Source organism: Lonchura striata, chromosome 2 (assembly GCF_046129695.1).
Source record: "Lonchura striata isolate bLonStr1 chromosome 2, bLonStr1.mat, whole genome shotgun sequence".
In the NCBI taxonomy this organism is placed as follows: domain Eukaryota; kingdom Metazoa; phylum Chordata; class Aves; order Passeriformes; family Estrildidae; genus Lonchura; species Lonchura striata.
In genome coordinates, this window is record NC_134604.1 from 40,922,685 (window position 1) to 40,946,830 (window position 24,146).

Sequence of the window (24,146 nt, forward strand, 5' to 3'; positions counted from 1 at the left end):
ACAGATTTTCATTATTCCTTAGTGAGCAACACTCTCTGTACTTGCACATAGAGCTATATCCTTAGATGTATAAGTTTCACATATGAATTTTAATGAAGAATGAGCTTTATGCTATTCAGTAAGAATTCAGATCCAGGCAATGAAATAAGCCTTTTTAAATCTTTGCAGCTGAAGGTTAATTGTGTGTACAAAGATAAAATATTCACAGCTTTTATTTAACTAATATATAGTAGTTTCAGTGTAGTTCTAATGCTTTCATCAGGCTGAAAATCTCATCATTGAAACTACCAGAAAAACATCTCATCACTTTTCCAAGGTGGTTAATTAGCATACAGCAGCTTAGTTATATTAATATCTATGGTAGAATAGCAATACAAGAAAAACATGAAGTAATCAATATGATGTTATGATACGATGCTATGATGTGATGTATTAGCAATGGATATTGCACTTAAATATAAGTAAATCTTCTTGAGTGTGGGAGGAGTTAAGCACCAAAGCAAGTTTCCTAGAAATATGGTGAAGTCTCTATCCTTAATGATACTCAAAATCTCACTGGACTTGGCCCTGAGCAGACAACTTCACTTGAATACATTTTGGACAGGCAGGTTGAACTAAAGTTTACTGGGATCTCCAGCAAACCCAATGATTTTCTCTTTTTTAATTTGTAGGGAATTGGCATCTTCTCCTGCACAAGATAAATTTATTTTTATATGAAAATAAAAAGAAGCAGGACTATCTTCCAAACCAATTAGCTAAATGAATTACCTGGAACATGCCACATGTTAAGTAATCAGTCACTATTTTCCCTTTCATGAAAGCTCCTGTTGCAAATGTAGAATCAAGCTGCTTGACACCCCCAGTTTATTTACAAAAAACAATATTTTGAAGAGTACACTTATAAACAGGCTGTAAGACATGTTTTGGAGTGCTTAATTGATCTTGGAGTGTTTTAGAGGTACTCTACTAAGACTGAAGAGGGAAAGAGAATAACATATTAGCAAAGTGCTCACATGAACACCCACTAATAATTTCTTTATTGGATATCATAACCAAATGTAGTACCGGTAATCAGTAGCTATTAAGAGATCTCAATGCAATATTTTTCACATGTGTAAACAAGGAAATGACTCAATACTGATAATGTTTATTATGCTGATAATACAGAAAACTCATACAAGAACATTTTATAGAAAAACCAGTGGGAAGATATTGACCTACTGGATGAACTGAATGTTAATTTAAATTTATTTTTAAAATGAGGGGACATTATGAGTACAATCACATCTCTCTTTGAAGAAAAAAGGGAAAAAGAGAAAATCAAAGTAATCACTTTGTCTGTGTTATTTATCTGATGATCTAACCCCAAGAAGAAAGGATGGAATCTATCTTGTATCCCAATTAAACTCCCAAGATACCTGTTACACTAAATATCAAATGAGACGCCAAAATAAGTTCTTCACTTTTTCTATATGCCTCTTTACCTTCCCCTAGGGTATAGAAGCATCTGGATTTTCAAAATCACCTTCATCAAACCTGACTCATTTAAAGCACTCAACTAGTCAATAGTGGCAGTGATGGGACTGTTATTAAATAGCTGTTCTCTCTTAATAGTCAGAATATGATTACACAGTGTGATATCCATGTTTTTTCATGAAACTATAAACAAGAATTTTTAATTCTGTCTTTTCAACAATAAGCTGCCCTACTGCTGTCATAGGTGAATCATCAGGCTAAGCACAACTCCTGTTTATGAATTTTGAATATCATAAACTTAAGCGTAACTCATGATTCTAGGAAAAAATGTCATTGTCACACATACATTGGAACATTAGTTATAATTTTTCTTTTTTCATGCACAAAGATCCTTGTATTTCTAGAACATATGAAATCTATTATGTATATAAAGATGAGGTTTGAATATATAGAGGTTTTGAGAAAACACCAGATCATTCTTATGTTTTCAGAAATATTTTCAGATGTGTCTAAATATTAACTTTAATATTACTGATGCAAGTGATGTGGCTTATAGTTTCAATAGTTCAACTATTACAATGGCCACAAGACCAAAATGGAGTCACAAATTTCAATTATTTTTAACTGACTGAGTTTTCTAATACATACTCTATTCTTTTCATACTTGTGGGTTGACTTGGCTGGACACTGGCATCCACCAAGCCACTCTGTCACTCCTCTTCCCAGCAGGACAAGGAAGGGAGAAAATAAGATGAAAAAAAAAGACACTCAAGGGGCAAGATAAAGGCACTGTAATAAAGCAAAGAAAAAGGTCACAAGTAAAAAAAAGGAAAACAAAAGATTTTATTTGCTATTTCCTAACAGCAGGCAATGTTTGGCCACTTCCCGGAAAGCAGAACTTTAGGACATGAAGAAATTACCCTAAAAGATAAACAATGTGATAACAAATACCCTGGCTTTCTCCTTTTTTGTAGCTTTTATTGCTGAGCAAACATCATATGGTATAGAATATCTCTTTGGTCAGTTTGGGTCTGCTATCTTGCCTGTGTCCCTGCTCAACATCTTACCTTACCCACCCCCAGCCCCCAGCCTGCTCCTGAGGATATGTTGGGGAGACAACCCCAATTCCTTGCCAGCACTGCTCAGTAGGAGCCAAATCAGTGGGGTTTCAATGCAAAGCACAGCCCTGTGGGGGCTGCTGTGGGGAAAATGGACTCCATCTCAGCCAGACCCAATACAATGCTCCCCATTATTGATTTTCCCTAGTATTTGTGAGAAAGTGAAATAATCAAAATATAGGAAAGCATTGTAGTCAGATATATAATGCTAAAAACAGCACAGAGAAAACAGGGTGTAATTAAAACACAGAATTCCCCTTGCACTGGCAAGTGATTAAGAGCTGTGTTGTGGAAAGAACAAAGATAAAGGTATTCCTAAGAAAAAGAACAAAAGATGGTTCTGCTTATTACACTAGAGAATTTTTATCTGTAAGTAAAGACTATCCTGCTAGTAATGCCATGCTGACAGGGTTGCCTGTATTTTTTAAAGCAGTCCCTAGAAATGGATGTTAGATGTGTGAAAATATAAAAATATCGATCCACCTGTCCAAGTTTTTGTACTAAAATTTCAAGGTGGTATTATTTGCTTTTGGAAGGCTTCTGAATGGCTAGTCAGAAATCCACACCTTTCATTGAAAAGATATAGTCTTTCATTTGGGATGTAATAATTTGGATCCACTTTTAATGCCTGAAATTCAAGTTTGACATTTCAATAAAGAAAGCTAAAGTTAGATATCCAAATACACTCATATATTCTGATCTAATAAATGGTGAGGTGGTATAGAGTTCCCTCTTGGATTTTGCTAAGGTAAAATTTTAGCTTCAAGTTTCTCTTTATCCATTACTATGCAATGGAGTCTGATTGAAAGTACTGCTGAGGAGGTTGAGGCTTCCAATTACACCTGCCCAACTCTGCTCTGAACTAGAATGTTATCCACCTTCTACGTTTATGATCTTTACTAAATAAAACCCTAAAATTTATACCAGTTAGTGAAATTATTCTAATTTTTGGTGCTAACTCAACCTGAATTCTCCAATTATGTAGATCATAAAGACATAAACAAACCTCCACAAGAAATTTCAGGGACTGAAAGTCTCAACATATCAGCTAATTCCTTTGTTAAAATACAAAGATAAAATCAAATACTTATATTGGACTACAGAGTGTTTAACATTAAAACCAACACCTGAATTTTTAGGAGAAAAAATAATGGAAGCCACCATGTAACATGATCATGGGTGAAATCTACACTTAATTCTTAAATTCCACTCAGCCAGCACAAGGGTAGCTACTGTGTATTGGCTATATAATGTGATGTGTTAATTGATGTTACCTGTATTTCAGGAGCACACTCTCAAGTTTCCAAATGAGGGGATTGCTTTCATAAAATCCGCACTTTAAAGAAAGGTCACTTGGATTAGATCACTTTGCTTTATTTGATGGCAGCTTTGAGCATCTCAGCCTCATATTTCATAGCTTTTTTTCATTCCTGTGGAAGGATCTGACATACTTTCTAGACCAGCCAGCTTCCTAAACATGGAGTTGCAAATTAAAAATAAATAAAAATCATTTTTAAAAAGATAATATGAAAGAAACAAAATATTAAAAGAGGGTAATACTTCTGTTCAAAACATTATAAGCCTGTTATCTCTAACAGAATATCTAACATTTTTTCCAAAGCTCCAGTTGCAGTTTGATTACACTCAGTTTTACTCTAGGGAAATGAGAACACTACATCACAAATCAGGTACACCTGCATGATGCAATTTTAGGGTTTTCCAATGACCTACAGTAACTAAAAGCAGGTACTAACATCCTTCCAAGATCTTATTTTAAACTGGATTCACACATGGAAGCACCTGACAAAGACCTAAGACCTTTGGCTTGAGTGCTCCCAGTAGGCAATCAGAAAACCATACAGTATTGCCACCAGGTCACTTCTCAGCATAAGAACAAGGTTAATTGCATGTGGGTTTATGTGGTTAAACCACAAAACCCCCCAAAGTATAGAAACCTCTGTAATTTCAGTTTGGATTAACCTTTTAAAACCTGTCTCTTCAATCATCTTCACACTAAAAGGAAAAGGCTTCCAATATGGGCTAATTTCAGTTTTCTGGGATGTCTAACACTCAAACTTGATGAGAGAACTGATGCTATGCTTGTATCTGCCACATTGCTAATTTTGTTTAAAACTAAACACATCTAACCTTTCCTTCACCTTATTCTTAGGAGCATTAGTTGATTTAAGATGTCAATAGCTAAAAAGAATTAAATTTGTTTTTTCATAATTTGTGTTGTGATTTCGTCAGGATTTTCATTTTTACACAGTATCACAGAATGGCTTGAAGTGATACACCCATGTCTTGAGATTTCAGAAAACTATTTTTCTTTTGTAATACTCATTTGGGACCAGATATAAGCTAGTGATCATTTTCAAGTTTTGGGAAAAAAAAATTCCTTGGCCTGTACATTGTCTACAGATATAACGTGAGAAAATCTAACATCCAGTGTCCCTTGTTATATTAAATAATTTTTTTTTACTCAGTTCCCTAAACCTGAGCACATGTATTTGGACTTACGTCTTCTTTACTTTTTGTGATCAGTTCAAAAGGTTGTAGGTCTCGAGAAGACCTTCTGTCATATTTTCCATACCCTTATAGATATTTCTAATGGCAGTATGTGTTTATATTTAAGGACCCCAAGAGTCAGCTCTGAATTCAAACTGACTTTACAGATATAATTCAAATTCTGTACTCTATTTATGTTTTGTTTTGAGAACCTTCTAAATAAATGTGAAGTATAGAAAAATCCTTTTTTTCAATCTTAGAGGATATATAAAAATGTAAAACTACACTACTGACTGTAAACTTCAGTGGTTAACACACTGTAAACACCCAGGAAGGATTCTTTTGATGTCACAGACCCGAGCAATAAAAGAAGAAAATCATTGCCTTCACTCAAATTTACATCAGGCAGAGTTTTGCCCTCATATGAGTGTCTTCAAAAATGGTATTGAAAATGCTAATGCTGTATTTATAATAGAATATAGCAAAGGCAAAACAGAGAGAATCACACTTCATTTAATACTGCAAGAAAATAAGACTCTTCATTAGTATTTTGAATTTTCAGTTGTTTTCTGCAATAGTAAATGTATAAAATACCATGGTCACATATTGCATTTGTAAGCTTTCATGCCCATGCTTAACATCAGTGGAATATGCAGAGGGACGTAAGGAAACAAATTAAACTCATTCATTCCTGAAGGAGGGAACATACGATTAACAGCACTTGCTAACATTAAAAATACTGGGAAGGGTGCTGAGGGAAATTAGGAAGGTAGATGATAATCATATTTACTATTGAAGGAAAAAGTGCAAGCTGTGTGGCAAGGAAATATGAGAACCATTCTCAAAGAAAAGTGGCACATTTCCAGGTTCAGTGATATCTTCAGCTTCTGTCTTTTTGAGTAGCCTTCCAAGTAATATGTCTGGCACCTGTGTGTCTTGGAATGGTATCATAAGTTCCATTCCATTTGCAGAAAGAGTTTTATATTTGTAAAATGTTTCTATAAACTGGTTTGTTCAGCTGTTTGGGTTTGAAACTCCTGCAAACTGCAAAGAGCATGAAAAGCAACACTCATGCTGGTATTTAGGCTTTTTTCCCCCTTGAATTATATTTATTTCACTACTAGAAATAAATACGGAAATAAAGTAATAGCTACCAAATTGGTATGAATCATGTAGGCATATTATTTGAGCATTATATTTTATGTTTCTTTTAAATAAACAAACAACTAAAGTATGTACTTTCTGGATACAATCTATTTTATTTCAGTATGTGTAGTTAGATGAGCAGAATCTCACATGCTCAAAACTTTGTACTGGCATAATGTCCCTGATGAGAGCTCCAGACTGCTGGGAAAAGAGCTACACGCCATTTCTTTGAAGTTATTAGCTTACATTACCCTTGTCAATCTTTTGTTTTACCTGTTTGTATCAGCTATTCTGTCTTTTCAGAATAGAAAAAAAAAAAAAAACATCAAAAAAACAACATCAAAAAACAATGAAAAAGAAATAATAATAATAATAATAATAATAATAGTAATAAAGCTCCCACAAGATAAAACCCTAAAATTAGCTAACTCTTGATTCAAAGCACCTAACAGATTTGTATGTGTCAAATAAAGAGATGTACACAATGAAAATAATTATATCAGGACTATATAGCCATTAAAAACAAAGCTTAAAAGTTTTTTTTATAATTGATCTCACTAATATTCTTAATGAAGTCAGAGTCTTACAGGGAGCAGGATTAATAAAATGAATGTGCAAGAATGACCAATAAAGCTCATATGGTCATCCTGGTTTTTTAAAAAAAGATCCACTCCCTCATGTAGATTTTGAAAGGACTTGTTTATGACTTCTGGATTTTAAATATTTCTGACAACCAGGTTATTTATTTAGGATGCTATTTAGAAATTACCTTATGTACTGCTTCCTTTTTTAAACAGTTCCTCAAGCATTCATATTTGCTATAGTTGTCATAGCATTTATAAATGATTGGTTTTTTTCAATTTTGTGTCTGATGCATTCCTCATAGGCAACAACAGCATAATCAAAATCTCTGGTGTCTTCCATTTCTCTGGTCAAATAATGATACAAATGTGTGAAAATACAAATGTATCTGTTTTCTGCTCATATCATTAAGACTTCCTTAAGGAGGTTAGAATTCACAAATATGTTTTTCATCTAGATGTACAAAAAGTTGTTTTGTTTGTTCTTTGTTGGGGGGGTGTTGTACTTTCAAATGTTTTCCATTAAAATGAAAAATGTCAAAGTATTACTTATATTTTAAAAGTTAGACAGCTACATAAATTAAAAAATAAGTTAGAACATAAAAGATTACATTAAAGTTAGAACAACATAAAGTAGTACACTTAGGTTTTGGACTTCTTGTTGTACATTTAATGCTTTTTCTGAAAGGAAGAGTCATAGTAATTCAATCACAATTTCCTTGTCCTCAAAACTTCAAACTTTCAGGTTTTCACTGTCATAAATGCTCCTGAATGGAGCCTAGAACTTCACAGAAATCAGAAGGAATTTAAGCATTTCTGACAGACCTTTCCTTAGAGATGTTGTTGTTCTACTGCAATTTCCTCTACATTGAAACTAGTACATATACAGAAAATATGGAAAAGATTTAACAAATATCTGTTTTCCAACTCAGTATATTCTGTGATCCATTTTATGCTAGATATTTTTCAATGTCACAGGTAACGGCTCTGATTTTATAATGAAATCATGAAAGCCTTACTAAGGACAAAAATGTAAATTTTAAAATTTTAATCTGAATCTTTTAAATATTTCTAAGATATGTTCTTGGATTTTGAGGTTTTCTTAAACACATTTTAGCAGAAAAAATATTGTCATTTATACCACTTAAGATTCAAACTAAGTTTCAGTCATGAATACTGACATCAGGGAAAGGAGATGTTTCTAACAATATCCTGAACTTAGAAAAAAGCAATAGAATTCAAGTGGTTTGGGCCCCATTGTGGAATATTATTTTCTTATGCCTGAAGAAACACAAAAAAATATGCTTAATAATCTGAAGTCACATTACACTATCTACACAGACAATGTTTATGCAGTATAAAAGATGGAATAGCAAAACCTCTGAGAGCTGTTTCTCCTACTATTAATGTATTTCTAGTATAAACCAAATTTTGAATTTTCTTTTAATTTAGCAATCCAGGAAAAGCCTTATGCCAAATTTATGCAAATAAAGAATTTACTGTGTGAAAGCATTGTCTCCTGCTCTCTGTCATGGAAAAACTAAGGCTCATTTTGAAACTGACAAAAAAAGTAATACTTTGAATTTCCTTTATTTATAGCACAAATCCATTATACACTATGGAAGCAAATTAACTAGATCTCAATGGAGATAAACAAAAATGCCAGGTTTTTTGACTAATATAATCCAGGTTTGAATCATTCACTGATGCTGATTATTCAGTAGGGTATTTTGAAGAATGGTAAACTTCAATTATGTAAGAATATTTAATGTACATTTTCAACACAGGTTTTTAGCTTTAGATACTGTGCATACAAGCTCATATTTTCCACAAATTGATCTTGCTAACCATTTTAAAATGGCAATAAAGTGTACTACAATAATTTGACAAAACAAAACAAAAAGAACCCTTTCTCTTTTTTTCTTTTTAATTCATGAACAGAGTCATTTCCTAGATCAATTGTGTTTCCAAAATGGGTCCCTTTTCCTTCTCTTCCTTTTATTTTTTTTTTAATTCAGAGTTGCTGGTTTTTGAACAAGAACCCTGGGACGCTGCATATAAGTGATGCTTGGTTCTAAATTTCTTAAATGGAAATAACTGGAACACTTATACCAAAAATTTTTTGTGGACTTCTGGAATAAATGAACAATGTTGCACAAAAGTAGATACAGTATGAAATCTTCCTGAGTTCTCCTATTAATAAGGGCACTTTGCTATGACATTGTTATATACAAATCATATTTTTAAGTAAATTTAATTCCAACTTTTTTTTCTGTTTTTTTTGTAAGTCAAGGTGGAAAATTAATTACAGGACTATGTATTCAAAGTTATGAGTCAAAAACTATGTGTTTGAAGCTTCAGAAGGCATTACAATTTCTGTTTTATGGATGGAACCTGTTTGATGGAAGGAAACAAAATTGCAGTGCAAAACAAACAAAAAAAAGTTTGTGTTCTTTAAGTTCAGGAGTGTCTGGGGAAAAAAAGATATATGCAGATTTGCTTAAAAAATATGTAATTTATTTTAAAATAAATTATGATTTTTTTAAAAAAATATATCCCCTAAGTACTGGAATTTACTCTAAAATAAACTGTATGGAATTGCTTTAAACTACACAGATTTACCTTTAATAAAAAGAAGATTTGGACAACTAATTTGTCTGCCTTGAAGATGAAATTTCAAACTTTTTAATGACCAATTTTACAGCTTTTTTCTTTTTGGGACTGGAAAAATATTTTCCAACCCTAAGTCTAGGCTTTAATAACAGAAAATTAGACAAAAATAATACATTGCAGATTTAAATACAAGATACTATAGATATGGCTAACATGATTAAATATTCCTATCAGTCATTAAAAAGTAACCATATTTTTTTTCAGGGTCTTGTCTAAGTCAAAAGAATATTCTGAATAATTATGCCCTTAATGAAAGCAACAGAAATATTGGATAAAATATTCTAATGTGACAGGTACATAGCAAATAAATTTTGTATTCTTAAAACAATTTTACATCTGAATAGGATTCATAGGTTTTTTGGATAAGCTTTAAGTTTTTCTTCTGTCTTAAGGAAACCACAGTAACTATCTTCATGTCCACGATTGAGAGCAAGAAGCATGTTTCACTCTTGGATCTAAAATTTTAGCTAGACAACCTCCAGCAACAGTCAGAGGATTTATTCTCTGAATGCTTTTCCATTCAAGCTCAGTTAGGTTTTAAATATCTGGAAATATGTAGGCCATACATGAATCAAAGCTCTAAAGTTCAGATTTAGATCAAGTTCTAAGTCAATCTCTACTCAGATTTGTAAGGGGGGTTTTGAGGTCATTTGATGGAGAAAGCAATATGGTTTCAGCGGAAGTGTAGATATTCTGCACAAGCTAGGAAGGCTTTTCACCCATTTGCATAAGATGAAAATACAAAGATGTGATATAAACATAAGAAACTGACGTCTTTCTCCTATCTGAAACAAAAAGAAGTACAGAAAATTTTGCGAGTTCCTCAGTGTGGAGCCTGAGCACTTAACTCTAGCAAATATACCTTTAATGCAGGAATGTAAATAAGGTCACCTCAGACACAAAGTTGATACACATGAAGGTTGGTACCATGTAAATTATAGTTACCTATTGCTAGCTGCAACTGCCCTGCATATCATGAGGATATTTTCAGTTCTCTTCTGAAGACACATGGTATACAAAATCTTTTCAGCTGGCATCTAATAGAGTTGTTGCTCTAACTTTTTGTAATTGCTATAAGGTTACCTATTTTTAGAAGAGGCGGCAGTATTTAACCTTCTTCTGAATGTCTATGGATACTGACAACTACAGTGTCTGTGTGTCTGCCCTAAAAAGCTATTTTTATACAAAAATATAAACCACATATCAGATATTAAATCTTAAAAAAAAAACCACTTTGGTCTAAATATTTTCAATTTCAGCACAATTCATTTCTGAATAAGAAAACAAAAATTAAACCCCAAAAGAAATTTAACAAAACCCAGAAAACAAACAAACAGAAAACCACAACCCCCCACAAAAGACCAATAACCAAATAACCCACAGCAACCACTAAACAATAACTAGTGGAAACAGTTAATTAAGGAAGAAATTTTGGTGGATTTCTGTTCTTTGTCTATCTGCTATGATATATATCAAGAAGGATATTGCTTTCCTAAAGTTATTTGCTTTCCAGCTTCCATTTCCTATAAAGGCCATTAAAGAAAGATAAATAATTTGTCTAAATAAAGAGTCCCAGTTCTATACTCTACAGGAATAGGAAGCCATAAGCCATTTCAGGAATTACAAGAAAACGTCAGAGCATTTTCTTGGAAACTCAGTCATAAAGAAGCAGTCCTAATAAGAGTCACACATAAATTACTGCAGAATTATGCCAATGCTAAAATGTATTTGTAAAAGTGCATGCAATAAGTACTCCATATCTAATGAAATTAATGTTATTGCATGCAAGCTCTCTGCTTATGGCAATATATTTATTACTCTGCTGAAGAAAGCTAAGTGATCTAGGCATTGATCACTGCAGAACTTCATTGCCTTGAACAGCTTTCCTTTAAAAACAATTCTTTTTTTTTTTTAAAGTAAGCATTAATGACAAATGCTAAATGCATAAATAGTCAATAACTGAGTAAGACAGCATTGCAGACTCGAGAGGGAAATGTTGGTGCAGCTTCTGACTTATCATTGCAAAGTATTAAGATATATCCTTTCAAGACTGTTGCTGAAGAGTCTTGTGAAAAAAATTTCTATGGCAAAACTAAGCTCACCTGGGAAAAACATGGTCTCATTTGGGGAAAAAAATGATATTAGACATAGCACTGTGTTTAACACAATTCCTCAGTCCGTGCATCTTCAAAAAGAATGGCTTAGGTTGGAAAGAATTTTAACAATCCTCTAGTTCCATACTGCAGGCACTACTAATAGTATTAGTGTAAAATTATTAGAACTTGGCAAAATTTCTATTAGGAACTGTATTTCTATTAATTATAAGCAATAAGAATAGTCATTTAATGTTCATTTGCGTGCATATATTGTTACATCATAAATTTCATAAATATTCTTTTCTGCTTAACTTGTTTTAATTAAACCAGTGCTGTTTTACACCATATCAGTGAATTTGAACAATTCCCAGAACAAGAGGCATGACCAATTTTCAGACAAAAAGAGTAAAATATAGGTCTATGGCCAAAAGGATTTAGTCAATAAATAAATAAACAAGATGGGCATAAATTTTCAACTTTTTATATTTTGATTTTTGTTTTTTTAATAGTCTAAATGAAATACACAGAACCATGAAGAAGTTCATCCTGTCCAAAGGAATAACTATATTTGGAACTTCAGGATGGCAACACATGATCACAAATGTTAAAATGATTTCCCAAAATCACTCTCTATCCTTTTGTTACGAGTTTGTTTCACACTCAGGGTTAGTAGAATTCCCTCAGTTCATATAAAGTCCTTTCCATTGAAGAAAATTTATGAACTTCAATAATTTGTGCAAGCATAAATAGTCCTTCTTTAAGTCCAAAATGAGTAACACTTAATTTCAATCTTTCTGCAGTATGCTATGCTAGATTGAAAATATTCTTCACAAAGTGTTCTGGAAGAAGTACAACTAATCATAAAGATTTAATGTCACTTCAGATGAAGAATAGTCTTAAACATTGTTGGTTTTTGTTTTCACATTATAATGAAAATATAAAATTTGTTCGAAGCACTGCTCTTGCATATAATCAACTCTGTTCTTTCACAACTGTGTGAGTAACCTCTTTAATCAGAATCAATCACAAAGTTCTATGCTTAGAAGTAGACATAAACATCCTGGTTTTCACTTGTTGGAATTCCTCAGTTCAGTGGATGTTAGGGGTATGTGACACCTCTATGAATCAGGCCTTGAAACACATACTTAGATACCTAACAAAAGGTGACCTCACTCTCATAGGAAGCTGAGCACCCATATTGAAGCTAATGAAGCAGCAGTACTTATTACATCTGAAAATCAGATTAAATTTGGCTGCATAACTTTAAACTTAAAAGCAAGTCAATTTCTGATTAACAAGAAGAGAATCTTCATTTTCTTGCCCTATCATTATTCTCCTGTCATCCATCTGCTTTTTTCTTTTCTGGGTGTGGGTTTCAAGGGAGAGTGTGTTTGTCTGTGTGTGTCTGTGTGTGTCTGTGTCTCTGTGTATGTGTGGATTTTGCTTGTTTGGGGTTTTTTAGTCCTTTAAACTTTTCCAGCCTTCGCAATTTTGTCAGAGCTTGACATTTAACAATATTTTTTGTTGAATAATTAGAAAGACAAGCATATTCCTGGTTCCCTCAAATGACCTGGCAACAGAGTTAAAGTGAAAGTCAGAAAAAGATGATACATACCCCCTCTGGTGAATATCTAGTCATTCTCCCTATTCAAATCAGAATCATTTAGAGTAGATTACTTGAACCCCAGGTTTTGAGTGCCTGCAAGGATGGAGGATCTACAACCATTCTGGGCAAACTCTTCCATTGTTCAATCCCTCTCAAAGTATATTTTTTCTGCTTAAGTTTAAATGGAATTTCCTGTATTTTAATTTGTGCCAACTACCTCTTATGGTATCACTAGATATTTAATGTAAGTGTGTTTAAAAATCTGTAAATCAATGGTTCCATGGAATATGTTACACAATGGGTCAAGCAATAAAAGCAGGTATAGAAACTCCTGGAAATATTTCTTAAACAAATGCTTCCAGACAGCCCATACAAAGGAAAAAAGGTACATTTATTTTGGGCTGCTGCTGTGTCTGAATACATGAAGTGTCACACTGTGTGGCAGCATGCAAGTTTAAAAAAAATTCTTTGATCCTTACCTATTAACGGATACTTCTTTTCCCTTTGATCCTTTCCTATCTGATGATCTGAAGAAACTGTATTTAAAACTCCACAGTTGTCAAAAAACAGTGTCTTACCTAAATCTGTAGCTAGATCTCCTTCATACACTATAGATTGCTCAATGCTCTCTGGATGGAGCTTTCCACAAACATCTAACAGACTTCTGCAGACTTTTGCTGTTCTGTTATATTCACAGTTTGTATTTTTAGTGTACCGGGACACTGTCAAGCACCTACTGTGTTGGAATCTACAGACTCTTTTCACATGAGATAAAAGATAGCTCTGAGTTCATGCTGATATTTATTCTTAAGAAAATCCATTTGTGGGAAAAAAATTTTTCTTTCCCTGTAGCCATGAAGTTCCTATTTGAAGTCCAAAAGAAGTGCAAAGATTTAATATTTATTGTTCCATGTTCCCCTCTTAAACACAAAAAAACCCCTATCAAATTCTGTTTTACCTTTTACAATTAAGAGTGTAATATAAAATTGGTTTACTAGCAAAATGGTGCAGAAAATCTCAGTCTATTTATGCAGAACTTGGTAATGAAACTCAGTGTTACAACTGATGTCATGATTTAAATGGAAATACATTATAAAATTATATTATACTGTGAAGTCTTACTACATAATAACTATAGAGAAACTAAATTATTTGCATGGTAATCCTGTGCAATTTTGATTTTGTATGGCACCTATCCCAGGAGTTTGGTCTAAGAGCCTGTCTAGACAATCTCTAGGAATGATTTGTGTAAGAATACACAAGTTGATTAAGTATGCAAATTACTGACATTAGCATTTTTTTTCCTCTTCTATAATGTAGAAGAAATAAATTTCTGTTTGTTCTGTTCTAAAGTCTTTGAAACAGAGCTCCTTAGGCACTGTTAGAGAGTCAGAATAAAAGCAAACAACCAACAAAACACAACAATAAAAACAAACAAAACCAAAAATAAATAAAAAACCCAAACCCAAAACAAAAAACACCAAGGCAACAAAATCACCCAAAATAAATAAACCCCAAACAATTTGTCTTCAAATTCTTAAACAGGCTCCACCTCTGCAGACCTCACACTACCAAAATCTTGCTGTATTACCCAATAAATTCCATTTCTCATCTATGTGAAACACATATTTAAGAATTATCATTACAATCCACATTTATTACACAATTATCACCATTTTCACAAATTTCACTTGCATAAAAAAAAATAATCTCCCATCCCAAAATCAAAACAGCATTATCACAACACCAATTGAAAGTGGAAAATTTATGCATAAACCACTCCTTTCTTCACTACAATTACAACAGCCAAAATTCCACATCATCATTCCATTGTTCACTTGCTAGCTGTATCCCATCCATGTTTTACTCATTGGCTCTCCTAATTACTAAGCTTAGCTCAAGCTTCTCATGCCCTGTGTTGTACACTGGAAAGAACTGTGGTGTGATGACCTTGGCTAGACACCAGGTGCCCACCAAGCTGCTCTATCACTTCACTTACTCACCAGAAGAGAGGAGCAGAATATAAAGGGAAAAGAATCTGGTGAGTCAAAGTAAAGACATCTTTAATGCAAAAGGAAAGGCTGTGCACAGTCTGAATGTTGACTGTAAAAGTAAAAAAAAGGTCTGTTGCAATCCTTTTCTACGTAATACTGGAATTATTTTTTCAATTTAAATGCGGATACAACCTCTAACAATGTAAGTGCTTTGTTTCCCTAGGCCAAAGGGACTAAACAAGAATATGAGAGCATCTGAACCAAATATGTTTCTTTGGTCTGTTTTACATCCAAAGAAAATATTAATCTCTTGACCTTGCACATGCAGGCCTGAGAAAGTTCCCTGCGAATATATTTCTCTGAATGTATAATTATGTATTTTCAACTGCAGAGAATGTGTCCTATTTTAAATTATGCAACTCTAACTTGCAAGAGATATTAAAAGGTTATATGCTGTCCCTCAAGATAAGATAATTAACAACATTCAGTATTTGTGGTATAGTATAAGAAGCATGTTATGTCTCTGTATTGTGATTCCATGTTTGAGCATTTGCAAGGCAGTTTCCATATTGACCCACATGATTCTCCCAGCATTGAATACATTGAAAACAAGTGTGATTTATATGATATCACAGCAGTTCAAGTTCTCTGAGCGTATCTGGATCATATCTAGTATTTTTTTCTGGTGCAAAGTTCTGGTATCACTAACACTTTCACCCTTTCCTGTTTTTGGCATCCTTGGTAGCAGCACTGAAACAGGTTTCCCTGAGATGTTGTGGAGTCTGAATATTAAAAAGTTGTCTTGACACAGTCCTGGACAGCTGACTGTAGGTTCTGCTACTCAGTCAATGGGGTTGGATTAAAGGACCTCCACAGGTCCATTCCAGCATCAAACATTCAGTGATACTGTGGTTCTCCTCTACTATTGCATTCCACTTCTATTTGCTCATTCAGACTATTAAGGCTTTTGAGAATATGACAGGCATGTCCATCTACTCAGTTTTGGGGTCTTCCATGGGCTGAAATATGAAGATTTGCTCAGACATGGTCTTCCATGGGCTGAAAGACAACCTCACCACCCCAGATTACCCCACAGGCTACAGAAGAATTGCTGCTCGTGCACAAGTATCTCCTCTTTTCCTTCTTCAAATACCTTGATATCTGCAGGGCTGTTTTGCATATCTTTTCTTACTGCTTTCCCAGCTCCTGCACAGGATTTTTTATAACTTCTTAAATATGCTGTCACAGAGGGACCACAAGCATGTTTTGGCTGGCATTTGGTCTGTTTTGAAGCTATCTCAAAGGTGGGGCACAGGGCAGTCCCCAGTCTTTTCTCACAGAAGCCATCCCTGCAGACTCCTTGCGACCAAAACATTGCTGCATAAACCAAATAAGAAGGAATTGTTTTCAACCTACAAATACTTGTCAATGTACAGTCAGTGAGCTTATTTACCTGGACATAAGAAACAGTATCCTGATTTCTGGTCTGCTTCTGGATATATTTAAGAAGGTATAATGATTCTTTTCATGTCTGATTTCAACACATGCTATCAGAAATGCGTGTAGAGTCTCTTTGCCTTAGGTAAGATAGATTTTGCTCTTTTTGCTATTTAACCTCTATTTTATGTGCTAAGTAAAAACTATTTTCTACTGGATTTCATTTGACCTTCAATTGTCTCTTTCCTTTGTTGTGGAGCCTGGGGTAGTAGGACATTCATGCTTTTGTGCAAAGTCTGTCTCTTTCTACAGTTTTGCTTTCACTGTGATGTCACCTAATTATACTCTGCATTCAAATCCTATGTGGTTTTGGTTTGTTTTTTTCCTAAACAATTAGGCTAAATGGAGATTTCTTTATTTTTTGCTTGATCTGAGTATTGTTTTAAGTTAATACCTTGAAGGAATTTTTGCACAATACAAATATTTGGAAAGCATACAATACAAAAATGTAGATATTTTTCATATAGAAAGATTTTACCATATTTCAAATACAGCCATTAAAAAAAACTCTATATATAAAGATCTATATACCATTAGACTAGTAAGGTGATAGAGTGAGTAATTTTGGAAATAATTTCCAAACACACTAAGGTCAAGAAGGTAGTTTGCCTGGATTTATAAAAGAGAAATTCAGCAAACCTGATAGTCTTCTATAATAAAATGACCAACTCAGTGGAAAGCAATGCCTTTGCTTCCATAACATTTTCACAGCCTAAATTATGAATTACAGACAAGATAAATGGAGAATAAAGACCTGGCAGTATGCTGGGCTTCTAGGGTTAGAAAACTGCTCACTCTAAGGGTTGTGATCAAACACAAGGTCCAGCTGGGGGCCAGTTACTAATGCTTTGTCCCAAGGGTTAATACTGTAGGCAGCAGTTTTTAACACCTTCACTGATCACCTGGACACTGGGACAGACTGCACCCTCAGCATGTTTGTAGGTGTTACAGAAGCATGAGGAGTGCTTGATCTAGAGCAGTGTGTTGATATTCACTGGAACTTTCAGAGCTTACACACAAGAATCTCATTAAATTTAACAAAAAAAATACATCAGAGGAAGAACGATTCCAAACACCAGGACAGGCTGGGGTCAATCAGCTGAAAAGCAGCTTGGAAGGACCTGGAAGTCAAGGCTGCCTGCAAACTGACCATGAGCCAGCAATGTGCCCTTGGAGCAAAAAAGGCTGACAGCCTCCAAAGCTGCATCAGGCAGAGTTTGCCAACAGGTTGGGAGAAGAAATTTGCCAACAGGGAGAAGAAATTTCCCTGCCCTGTTGCTTTACTCAGCCCTGGTGAGTTACATTTACAGTGAGAAACATCTGCACTTCTGCCTCCAGTGCTGAATGTGATCTGTGATTCAGCAAGGCACAGATTTCTGTGATTCTGTCACTGAAGCAAGTCTAGCACAACACCAAAAAGATGACTAAGATCTTGAAATACCTAACACACAAAGAGAGAGACTGAGAGAGCTGGGAACATTCAGCCTGGAGAAGAGAAGGCTCAGGGGGATCTTAAAATTGTATTCAAATACTTGATGGAAGTTGGGAGTAAAGAAGATGGAATCAGGCATGGTTCATGATGCACAGTGACAAGACCAGAGACAATGAGCATAAACTAAAACACAGGAAATTACACGAGGAAAATCTTTTTTATTTTTTTATTTTTCATGAGAGTCTGATTGAGTATTGGAGCCGGTTTCCCAGGGTCCTTGGTGTCTCCTTACTTGGAGACAATGAATACCTGATTGGACATGGCCCCAAACAACCTGCTGTAGGTAACCCTGATTGACCAAGGTGGTCGAAATAGATGGTCTCTGGAGGTACTGATAAGCTCAACCACCCTGTAATTCTATACAAAAATACTTCTAGTTGCATAATACTTAGTGTATTGAAAATACTGTGATTAGGAGACAGTTCCTGTTCACTTAAAAAATTCTTAGTTTCCAATGTCTTTGATAAAGTAGTACTGTTTTCTTTATACTATAGTTTGTACTATTGCAAAACAAGCTTGTCTTACAGACCAGCGATTTAGTTGGAAGACTTACTTATATACTGCTATTATGTTATAACTTCTCTGATTTTTTTGTTAGCAAAAATGCCCAAAGAGTGTTATTTTTTCACTTAAGTCCCACGTAAGACCTCATACTCTGGAGGCAATTGCTGCAATAGAAGACTCACTCATAAGCAAATTAGATGGAAGACAAAAGAGAAATAGTAATATTCAGCCCCAAGGACAGACTTAGCTAGGAAAAATATAACCTTTGAAACTCTGATTTAGGTTGATTCTCTTGTGAAGCTCCCCACTCAGCAAACTAAGCAACAGGTCACAGTTAATGTCACTATTTTTTTCTACAAAGATCCAATATTTTTATTGTTATTTATATCAATTCCTTGTTATTAATAATTTCACTCAACTTCTTCAGGCCTAATATAGTCACCCTAATGCTGCAGATGTTGTTGATTCTCAGTCATCTTTCAAGTTTAGCTACTTGTGCAACTCATTTTCACAGAAGCAGCAAATTAGTAATGCTTCACTACAGTAGTTTATTGGAGTTTAATGTACTAGTTCCTCTACATTGGCTTAGTGAAACTATTTGAGATAATATTTAGCAATAGCTTTACTTTTGTAAGTATCATTCACTTTGCATCTGTTGTACTGCTCTGTATGGTGGTTCAATAGATGTTATTTACTGAAAATTCATAATGTTCTATTTAAAATCTACTGAAGTGACATTAATTTTCTTTTTTTTAACTCTGAGAATCAAAGTGCTAAAGTTGAGAGCAGCAGCAGATGTGTTCTTTTCTTACAGACTGATAGAATTTCTACTGATCAGTCCTGCACTAGAGTGCACAAAGGATGTCGTGATGCCTAATGGCTAGAGAAGGACTGTGAATCAAAATTAAATATATGGATTTAAACTGCTGAATATTCAGATAGTATTTTGTCTTGTCCTGCTTTCCATATCCAAATAATTCAAATAATGAGATACAATTTTATCCTGACTTAAGCTGAGATTGAACCATGACATCTTGATTACAATTATGAACTGATCAGCAATATTCCTTCAAATTCAGATTTCCATGTCCATTTCTTTGAAAACATGACAAGCTTTTGCAGTCATGCATGCTGTCAGTGTTGCTTGTTGGGAAATATATCAAGGTCTGGATTAATTGCACATAACATTAGAAATTTATCACAGAAACCTCTTTATCTGTGCTTTTTCTCCTCTAGGCTCTCTTTATAATCAATGGGAAAAGACCAGCATTTTTCAGAGTATGACTCATTTGACCTATTTTAGCTGTCTATTTTTCTATTCATCTTGTCTAGGTCAAGATGAATCATGATCTAGAAATGCTTATTTCTCATCACTGACCAAACTAAAAATGGAGATATGGATGGGATCAAATGAATCCTTGCAATGTATTTCATGTAAATTTACCTGAGATTACTCCACTGCATAAAGGCAGGACAGTAAAGATTAAAACACTTTTTAGTTAAATGGGGAAAATAGTTCACACTGATCATACAACTCCATGTACAAAGTCTGTATAGAAACCTGAAATTCCAGTTGAATGCTTAGGAGGTACCGAAGTACCAAACTATTTCATAGTTTTATTGTGTTAAACAAATGCATCTTGCATTTTAAGATGGTGGATTGTTATAGATTTAAGGAAAGTTATGAGTTTGAATTTCTAACCATGAATACTAGACTAAAAAGGTGAAATCTTTCTACTATATCAGGAAGATGTTATAAGCAATGGATATTGCCAGATTCCAAACAAGTTAGCAGGAAGGAGAACATGGAATTTTATTCAAGATGAGAAACAGACTGAGAATAACATCAGAGAAATGCTGTGAAGAAATATTAGATCTTAAAAAAAATATCTTCATTAATTAAAATAATTTCAAGTATTCAATATCTTCTCTCACACATTTTCTGCTCTATGTCTTTGAAAAACATACATCTCCTTTGCATTTACATAAACTCTTTCCCCTCGTAATATGTTTTTTCTTGTTAATGATGTGTTTGGGTACAAGAGAACACACACTTGCCCTTCTACAGGATACAAAGAATTTAAAAAGCACTCTCCTATCTTTTTATGTATAATTTAACTAGAATTTATTTTGCCTTCTTTTTCTGTACTTGTCTTTGACAGTTATGCTGGCTGCCTGAAATAGTCTAGCTACTTCCGAACTAGTAATCCAGTGTTTTACAATTCAAATATCTTTGAGTTCCTGGTATTTACAGAAATAGGTGTGCCTGCTTATCTGCCATATTTGTTCATATGCACACACACAGACACACATACAGCTGAACTATCCCAAACAGGGACTCTAGGAGTAAGATTTTGGGTTATTTGTTTTTTCTGTGGAACCTGAACTCCCCACAAATAATGCAAAAAAAAAAATTGTTAGCAAAAAATAAAAAAAACTACTTTGAAATAAAATAGAAAAGTGTGAGATGTGTTAAGAAATAGAAGAAATTGTTTCTATTGAGGGCACTTTATCAGTATTAAGAGGTATATTCAGTCCCTTTCCAGAAGAAACAGCATTTTTAAGAAGTGTCTTGACTGTTGCAGTACGGGTATAATGACAAAGGTGATCCTTTTCCTTTGCTATAAATACTGATCCACCTTAGTCTCAAAAATCTACTTAAGTAATGAAATATTGATGAATGTGTTGAAATATTGTCAAAAGGAATATAACTGTATAAAGTCTTAAAGGATGGGAATGCAACTTAGATTATAAAATTATTCTTAATATCTGTGATGTAGGAAGGAGACCACTCTTGTAAAAGGGAAAAAAGAAGAAAAGATTATGGCAATTAATGCAACTAAAGATTGACCCAATTCTAGTAGTTAGAGGAGTCATCTGGGAATTTAAATGTTTGTGATCCATTATATGGACATTTTCACAATGAATATAAGAAAAATAGGGTGCTTGGATAAGCCTGTCAGAAGATGTTTTTTGAAACCAAAATGTGTGTGCTTTTCCTCACTAAACTTTCCATTTCAAGTCTTGATCTTCAGGGCAGTAACTCATGTAAGTGCAGCCTTTAATTTAAGGAAAAAAGTAAAAATTATCACAAGGACTTGTATAAGTTAAATAATGAAATTTTACTGTTTTTTTCTGAGAGACAATTTTCCTTCTCAGCCTACACTGTCCAGTAGAAAATCTTTCTAAAATACATTAAGCATTTTCTCTGTAATTTAATCTCACTCCTAATACACCTGTTTTTAGTAATACATTGCAACCTTCCCTAATTGTTCTATGCAAGATCTTTATCCTACATACATTTTTTTGAGAGCTTTTTGGTTTTTTTATGGGCCTTTTTTCCTCACATTCCTTTGATTTTTCCTGAAGAACAGATTTTTTCAGCTTTACTGTATTAAAAAATTAATTTGTATTTTACATTGAGTTCAAGTCTTTGGTCACTTTTAGTTCACTTTACATGGCTTTATCATTCTAAACAACAAGATTGTATCCCAAAGCATGTGAAATTTGTATTATTTCATTTTAGTATTTTCTAGTCACAGTACTTTTTTATTTTGAATTAGATATTACATGTAGAATTAAAAAAAAACCTCTTAGTACAGGTCGTCATTTCCTTACCATGCTCTAGATAAGTTTCAAGATTGAGGAAAGCAAAGAGAACTTGGATCTTTAAGAGAGATGTTCAAGTAATGTTCTCTCAGTGTCACAGGTGGAATTATGCACTTCGCTCCTAAGAGAGAAGAAACAATATACTTTATTCTTATAATAAAATTCAATAGTAAATGCAATGGTGGTATAATGAGATTTGATGGCAAGTTATACAAGTATTTACTGCACAAAGGACAAGGTGAGACAAAACTGTAAGAGAGATCCTCCTTTTGAGTCATGAGGTTCAGAAAGGAGCCCCTAGCATTCTAAAAGCCTTCTCAGAGTGCTGCCAATTCATTCTAAGTCCTAGACTTGCAATGTTTTTTGTGCAAATGACAATATATGCACAATCTGTCCTTTACACCATTCAGGAAAGATTACAAAATTTCATCTTATTCCCAATTCACTTACTGAGCATCTGATTCTATAAGGAATCTATCACACCTGGGGAATAACCTTGAGAGGTGTCCCTGCTTCAGGGGAGATCCTGGCAAGCAGCCCACAGCCATGAAGGAGTGTTAAACAGGAGTGTTAAACTCCTGGGCCCTTACTATTTATGGAGTAAGATGATTGCCTAATATTTGCATGCAAGCCATATTTTATTTGGCACATGTTCAAATTAGCCCTTGGCTGTTGTATTTCCCATCTCCCCTGAATCCACTTCAAGAGGGATGCAGCCACCGTGACGAGTCACATCCATTAGGACTGCCACAGAGAGTTATTCCTTGAGCAGGGCTGTGGGAATTAAAGGCCTGGCTGGGGGACAGGGAGCACACCATCACACTCAACAGGTGCAGACTGTGTGGTACAAAGTCTTCCCAGACTCTGAATCTGTGCACCTGAGGTGAGCCCAGGACATGCAAGTAAGAATAGTTGAAGCCTATTTAATAGTAAGTGTAATCTTTTGATTTGCAGAATCTACTGTCACAGCACGACTGCTGAAGAAAAAAGCAAAATTCATTTCACAAGGCATTTCAAAGAAAGAAGAAAGCATATTTTTACTAAATTTCTGCACTTTTAAAGGAGATAAAAAATATTTGTGTTACAAGGAGATAAAGAAATCTGTTTCTTCATATGTAAAAGGCAAGTATTAAACTATGGAAAACAATAGAATTTTTTCTACTAAAATAAATCTAAAGCAGATCTTTAGTTAAATATGAAAACATTTTTTTCTGTAATACTCAACCCCACTAATTTTCTCATGGAACTGTAATATTTGATGTAATACCGATGTATTTTGTTATATCATTGATGTCTCTATAAAATTCTCAACAGGAATAAAAAAAACTCCAACCAACCAAAGAATCAAAATACAAAACAAAATAAAACATAACAAAAGCCAAAACCCAAGGCAGTAAGAAATAATTTTCCTAAAACTTTGCATCTTCCCCATGGGATAAGGGTTGAAGAGAAATGTAGAAAAGGGAGATAGAAGTTTAGTGGTTCCTCCTCTTCTCAGCCTTGAGCATGAAAGCAGTGAACACTGTGACTTTTCTTTTGGTTTTAGGTTCTAAGTTCTGCAGGAAGGGTTGTAGAATGATTTGATTTGTCTTCTTTTCTGGAGCTAAACAGGCTATTTCCATCTTCACCCAAAGACTCTACACATTATCTTTTATGTAGATTTAAGCATTCTTAAAAATGACCTGAATTTTTTCTTGCTTTTCAATTTTTATTCCTGGTATTTTGCCCTCCAAATGTCTCAAAATCATCCACAGGATCACAAAAGCGACACAGAGAGCAATAGATTTGTCTGAAATTCTATTTTTCATGGCCCATAAGTTTCAGTTTTGGAACCAAGACCAGTTGA

At 34.0% G+C, this 24,146-nt stretch overlaps 1 long non-coding RNA gene across 1 annotated transcript in view; it reads right to left on the reverse strand.

Annotated features, from left to right (window-relative positions):
* The window catches only part of LOC144248884 (uncharacterized), a 58,214-nt gene that overhangs the window by 29,109 nt on the left and 4,959 nt on the right, over positions 1–24,146 (reverse strand). The window contains exon 2 of the long non-coding RNA XR_013342057.1: positions 22,310–22,421. This is a non-coding gene — a long non-coding RNA (uncharacterized LOC144248884). The remainder of the gene's footprint in view (positions 1–22,309; positions 22,422–24,146) is intronic.